Source organism: Macaca mulatta, chromosome 5 (assembly GCF_049350105.2).
Source record: "Macaca mulatta isolate MMU2019108-1 chromosome 5, T2T-MMU8v2.0, whole genome shotgun sequence".
Classification (NCBI taxonomy): domain Eukaryota; kingdom Metazoa; phylum Chordata; class Mammalia; order Primates; family Cercopithecidae; genus Macaca; species Macaca mulatta.
Genome location: NC_133410.1, coordinates 64,505,159 through 64,512,244, shown reverse-complemented (window position 1 = coordinate 64,512,244; position 7,086 = coordinate 64,505,159). Strand labels below are relative to the sequence as shown.

At 31.4% G+C, this 7,086-nt stretch overlaps 1 long non-coding RNA gene across 1 annotated transcript; it reads right to left on the bottom strand.

Moving 5' to 3' along the window:
- Positions 1–916: 916 nt before the first annotated feature.
- On the bottom strand, positions 917–6,878 carry LOC114678334 (uncharacterized). Its single transcript, XR_003729687.2, has 3 exons — positions 3,655–6,878; positions 3,109–3,227; positions 917–2,585 (listed from the first exon to the last, which is right to left on the bottom strand). It is a non-coding gene; the product is annotated as an uncharacterized LOC114678334 (long non-coding RNA).
- Between the last annotated feature and the right edge of the window lie 208 nt (positions 6,879–7,086).

Sequence of the window (7,086 nt, the reverse complement as noted above, 5' to 3'; positions counted from 1 at the left end):
AGATATAAATCTGCCAAATAGTAGTCTTGTTTAGCAGATTTCTTTTTTTCTTTCAGCACTTTGAATATATCATCTTATTTACTTTTGATTTGGAAGATATCTGCTGAAATTCTTGTTGATACTCTTATTCAAGCTCACTTATATGTGATGAGTCATTTTTCTCTGATTTTTCAAGATTCTCTCTTGTCTATGACTTTTGAAAATTTGACTTTAACCCAGTGTTTTCCACATTCCACTATGCATTGGGATCACTGAGACACCTTTAACAATAGATAATCTTGGCTTTTGACCAATACACTTTATTGATTAATATGAGAAATGGGCATTGGCATTGTTATAATAAAATCTCCCCTTTTTTTCATGTGTAGCAAAAGTTGGAAACTCCTGTCTTAATCAATCTGATGCACACAAAATTTTTATATTTATATTAGAAATTAAATTTTCTGTTCCTCTCTGATAACTCATATAAACATTAGTCTCTCATTAAAAATCCTCTTTTTCCATATTTCTTTCTTTGTTTTTCATGGCTTTTGGGACTCTAAGCTAGCAGTTCCTTATAGGGAGAGGATAACAACCTTGAGCAGATTCTTGGAAAAGGACGAAATGGTTAGGGCAGAGCATATTACAAACACAAGGCAAGTTGGACTCTGATTACTGCTGATCTCAAAAAGCAATGCTAAATTGATGAAGAATGAAAGTCTTATGAGCAACAGCTCTTGAGTGGCAGGGAATCTCATAAAGGACCTCAGAGAGCCCCAGAGTTTTAGAAGGCTCGTGTAGAGACAGCTTCCCACCTATCACAGCATCTTAGCCAACTGCTGCATTTAATTACAAAGAAAAAATTAGATGAAAAAGAGATGTAAGCAGCCTTTACCAGATTATAATAAAATTATAAAAGTAAAACTACATATAGAAATAAAAATGTAAAAAGTTCTAAATACTTGAAAATAAATTTATTTATTAAATTTTAGTATGTGTATTAGTCATAAACATGTACTAGAATAAATATTTACATTTTTATAGTCATTTTACAATTGGAATTAATTTGGAAATAAACCTTTATTAATTTTTTAGTATTTTAAAATTTTCAGTAAGCCAATTAAGGTTATTTATTTAATAAATACAGAAATCAAAACTCACTGACTATAAAACGTAAAGAAAATAAAAAGTTTAACATATTTTTTAAATTGATATAAATATTATTAAAATATAAATACTATTTTAATGTAGAGATTTACATTGCTACATGATTATTATGATATACCATATATTCTTGGTCATGCAGATCTCGTAATATCTTAAATTCTTGCATACAATTATTTAACAAACATATATCTAGAATATTGAGACTGAAAGACAATATAATAATCTTAGTTTTAGATTAAATGTATCTCTATTTTCCTACAGTGAATTATACTTTATAGATACTAAAAATTATGAATAAATAGTAATTCTTAATAGACATTTAAAACTTCATCAAGAAAACAGTCAAAAGTTTCTTAAAATTAGTATTTTTAATAAAATGTTTCCTGTGGTTACCTCTCCTAAAATAATCTGTTCATCTTGATCATCTTGTTGACATTTTCTCTCCATAAGAAAGGATCACTTACCCTTTTGTTTGAACACAGTAATGATAACTATCTCTTTCTCATTGAGGAGACAAAAAATATTGGTTGACTAAAGGCAGAAATGTAGGCCATTATATCTAGATGAGTTCTAGAGAAATACACTAAACCTTTTCTAGAGTAATGCACTATCACTATTATTACCAATTCATGGTCCAAGCCCAGTACTGTTGGCTATGTAAAATGGTTTATTTTTATCAAAAAAGCAACATTGTTATGTTTTTCATAACAAACTAATATCATAGAACACTTCCTTGATTTGTATAGTCTATTGCATCTTGTGAATTTTATACTTTTGACTTCTTTACATCTATTGATGTCAGCTCATATTTATGCACTACACAAGAGCCAGCAATTGTGAAGAAACATATCAACTAAGGTTTAAAAAATGTGACATTATGAAAATAGTGATGTCATGAATAGGACATTCTAGAATTATTAGTGATCTTGTGTCAGCAATGTATTAGAAAAGGATCAAATAGCCTAGGCAAATACAACAAAAGAGTGTGACACACACCCCAATTAATTATTTGTTTAAATTTTAGGATATAGAGCTAAGATAAAATATTGGTGTGGAAAATATGAAAATGAGGAGAAAGTAATGTGTTCTTTTTAAATTATCTGTGGCTGAAAAATTAACAAGATTGCTCCATTCTTGACTTTCCCAAATTCAGAAACATGTATTTCCTCTTTTTCTTCTTTCCTATTTTACCAAATTTTGGACAGAAAACCAAACAAAGTTTTGTGACCAAAAATATAGCCATTGCCACACAGACTAGCAAAAATACAGTCACATCCAAAGAGCAGCATTGGTACTAGGAGAAGTTGTGGGCAGCTAGCCGAGGGTGCTTGGCTCCTTTGTGGCTCAGGACAAACTCGATCCAGAAAACTGCTCGATCCAGGGACTTTACAGGTTGATCATGGTGAATTCTCGATAATCTCACAGCATTCTCTTTATAACTGGAAAGCAAGATCACACATGGAAAACGTAGAGTTTTCTTTTGCTTTCATTAAAAAGAAGTAGGTAAACCATAGCATATGTTATACAAGCCAAAAGCTTGTTGAATAAAAGATTGATTTTTGTTGTGGTATGAACTTTGTTGGTTGAATAGCACTGAACAGATATAGTGGGGAAATTGAAAAAGAAACATATTTTTACCAGAATGGGGTAAAATGAAGACATAGGAAAATACTTAGTAAGCTGATCTTTAATTTAAATCTATGGTTTCTAAGAAGGAAGATTGACACTCTATGAACTAACATTTGCAGGACTATTGCAATATTAAGATGATGAATCACCTGAGATTGAGGGGAAAGATCTTTTAAATAGTCTTCCGGTAGGGCCCCTAACATTTTCTAGTATGATGTATAACATAATCAATGGTAGATAAGCCTTTTAAAGCAGTAATACTTACAAAATATCATTAATAACTGTTCTCAAAGACCTAAGCAAAACTGTGCTTGTAATTGTATTCATGTTCACCTGCACAGCTGCTCCTTTGGCTTTCATGTGAGAGGTGTTGTCAAGATGATCACCAAACATGGGAACTCCCACCACAGGGACTCCACGGTAAATAGCTTCATAGATCTCATTTATGTCACCTTGAATGATAAAAGCTTTGGTCTGGGAATGATCTAGTTGGGAAACTGAATGAGAAGTATAGCTTTTATTATCATAATCTGAAAAGAATTTCAGAGACTCGTAGGGAAAAAATCTATGAAATAACTCACTGAAGAGGGCAGAATTTTCTACAAATGTGAACAAAAAGGGCATCATTACAAAAGAAATTTGCTATCTTGAGGAAAAGAGGCATTAACTTTTTTCTCCATTGCTTGAAACTTTTACTTTAAAAATAGAAAGTAAGAATCAAAAAAATTAATGACCAATTATTTAATTATATGCACTTTAAAATTAAAAGTAAAGTAACAAACTATAAAATTTAAATTTTTGTTAAATTTATTAAGTGTTAAACAGTTATTCAATTTTCCCCTCATGAAATTCATTATTTTTACTTTGTCATAATCTTACCATGAAGATCACTCTGGGATATCCAAACATAGGGCTGTGTATTGGCTCCTAACGCAGTTGGTTTCTTTCCTTTGAATCTCCATAAAACCTGAGGAAGAAAATGTATGCATTTCACAAGCTAAACCACAAGATAATAGCATTTTGAGTTTTCAGAGCATTATAATTCATACAATCCACTCTATTTCAGATGATATTTGAGACAGGGGTATATAAGGGTCCTTTGTCATCACTGAAAGAAATAGTAAGACTATTGACAGTCACCTTTTAAAAGGGTGTATACCATTCAACTATTAAGTATACCATTTGTTATTTTGTTTACTGCAAACTCAAAGCATCTAGGAGTGAGATTATAAAAATAACAAAAAAAGCAGTGATGCATAATTTGTCGCATATGGAAGTTAAGTATTCTTATGGACACTCAACTTCTGTGTAAATGTAAATCACTTGGCCATTCTAGGTCTTTTATCAAATTTACAGTTTCCCAGAGACAAATATTTCTTTGGTTTTTGTCTGGTTTTGGATAGTTGGTTGTCTTTTCTCTTTATGCCTCCTTCTCTCCTTTATTTCATTTATTTCTAATTCAAAAACAAAGAGACAGGAGTTACCTATATTTCTTTGTTCAAAGTTAAATTTTGTTTGTATTTGTACCTTAGTTCCATACTTTTTTCTTCCTGGAAACCTACATGAAAATCTTGCACTTGAAAACAAAGGATTACATAGATAGTTTGAACTCCCAAAAAGAGAATCTCATGACTAAAACTAATTTCACATTCCTAATTAGCATACTTGCTTTTATTGAGTGTTTTTAAATTAAACAAAACATAAAATTAAAGAAAAACCTCTTGGCTAGTGTATAAATAGCATTAACTAAAGAGAGGAAAACTGGAATTACATTAATAACAAAATTAATTGAATATCATAAAGTATTACATGCAGGTTGTTAGACTATATTAAAATCATAATTGCCTTCTAACTATAGAAAGCTCTAGTTCATTAGAAAGACGACATAAATCTAAGCTTCTACTTTTATGTTCAAACACACTGAATAGAGTTCCTATACAATAATATATGTTGAGGATACTATTGGCATGATTCTTCACTTTCTGATATCATTCCCCAGTTTTTATGTTCCTTTGAGCTAGTATACTTAAGAAGTTTCCTTTGGAGTCATCAGAGTAGGTCTTAAGATTTCAAATCCTGCAATGTGAAATAGGTACTTAATGCATTATTTTTATTTTATTATTAACAAATGACAACTAGGAGATGTGTTACTAAAGTAATAGCAAAGATCATAGGCAAATAATCAGTTGTGTCCACATACACTACCATAATGCTTTCCAAATCGTTACGTAAATCTAGTGCTTGTTATGCAAACTGAAAAATGAGATTCAAGTTCCAAATGAAAAGCCATACTTTTTCCACTGTGTGAATAGCTTCTTATAAGGATTAGAAGTTGTACTGACTTTTTGCGGAATCTGAGCCAGGGCTGAAGTGATAAGATCAAACTTTTCTTCTGTAAGGTTTTGCAAAACTGACTCCAGAGAAAACACAAAAATACCACCTTCATCAGAGTTCTGGACAAATTCTTCCATTTCCTCCAGAGAAGAAATTGTCTTCATCTTTATAGATGCAATACCACATAGAATAATATAGTTTATGTATACTTCTAAAATAAAATTTTGAAGTTGTCATATACATAGTTATATTGTCCCTATATTCTGAGATGCCTTTTAGAATAGAAATGATGAAGTTTGTGTTAGAAACATATGGCTTCAGTACATAATAATTATTTACCAGAAAAAGCACACAACCAAATAATTATACAGAACGTTTAAGTGAGAAATGTCCAGCTCATTTAATATTTAGTAGACATCAAACGCTAAAAACATAATGGATTGTAAACTCATAAAACTATTTCAACAATATCAAGTGTCAGTTTGTTGACATTTTGTGATGTCAACAAAATAAAAAAAGTTAAAAAACCCAACATCAATTCCCCCACAAATGTACAACTAGTAGCTATCCAAATACAAAAATGCCACTCTGAATTCACCAGATCTCAATAGAGAAGGAGAAAACCCCAAGACTCATGGACATGAGAAAACTTATGATTGGTAAGATGAATAATTTTTTGGACGGTACCACCCGCCTTCCACACACCAAAATGACACCACTGTGAGAGAACTTCCTTTTACCTGTGGTTATTGAAATGGGACGAGGGAATTTCAAGTGGACATATAATTTCTTCATAGATCTGTAAATTTGGGGGGAAAGCCCACATTTGTTCCACCACACAGGAGGTATTAAGAGTATTCATAGGGCTGAACCACCTGGGGTAAATTTGAGACCAAAAATGAGAGTAGTAATCACAGTGATCGCCACAGAGATCTTGACATCTGCTTTGCGTTCCTAGCTACAGGGACACCACACTGAGGAGTCTGACCAGAACCATAGCAATGCAGGGACAAGATCTAAAGGAAGGTTTGAATCTTTGACAAGATTTTTTACAATTCCCAGGTAGTCATGTGGAGATTTTCCATGATGGGGAAGCAAGTAAAAGGTTTGAAATTAAGTTCCAAAGATTGTTTAAATCTCTCCCAGACCTAGAAAACTCTGCAAGTCTGGTTTTAAGTTCCAGTGCAGCATTTAAGTTCAGATGCTCCCAATAAGTCTCCCGAGACTGGAAAACAACATTACAGCAAATATTGACTTTTGGTGCAGTATTAAATTCTGGTGGCAAATATTAAGTCTTTGCCCAAACAAAAAGCAACTGGTGGCAAGGAATTAGATTCCAATAATAAATAGAAAAGGTTGACACAAGAGTACACCTATAAAATACACCTACAACACAAGAATACACCTATAAAAGCTAGAACATGTGGGTATCTCTTTAAATATGGAAACAGCAATGTACAGATGAAAGGAAATACGATCCTGCTAAAAAACAACAGAACTCACCTAATGCAGAAGAAATAAATACATATAAAATTTCTGACACAGAATTCAGAGCACATCTTTTCATAAAAGAAGTCAGGAAACAGATATAAACGGAAAGTTAAAAAAAATCATTTGTAAAATGTTTAAAGATTAAGAAGAGAAAAGTTGTTTTTTTTTAAATACATAAATTGAAAAAGATTCAGCTAGAATACCTATAAAAAGAGATGACTCAAATAAATTAAATAAAAGATGAAAAGGATACATAACAACTAATACAGAAAAATACAAAGGATTATAAGTGACTATTATAAACAAGTATCTGCCAACAAATCAAAAAATCTAAAAGATATAGACAAAATTTTTAGACATGTACAACCAATCAGGATTGAATTATGAAGAAATAGAAACCTGAGGAGAGAAATAATGAGTAACAAAATTGAAGCAGCTATAAAAACTAACATAAAATGTACTAATTTTATTCAAATTATTAAAAAA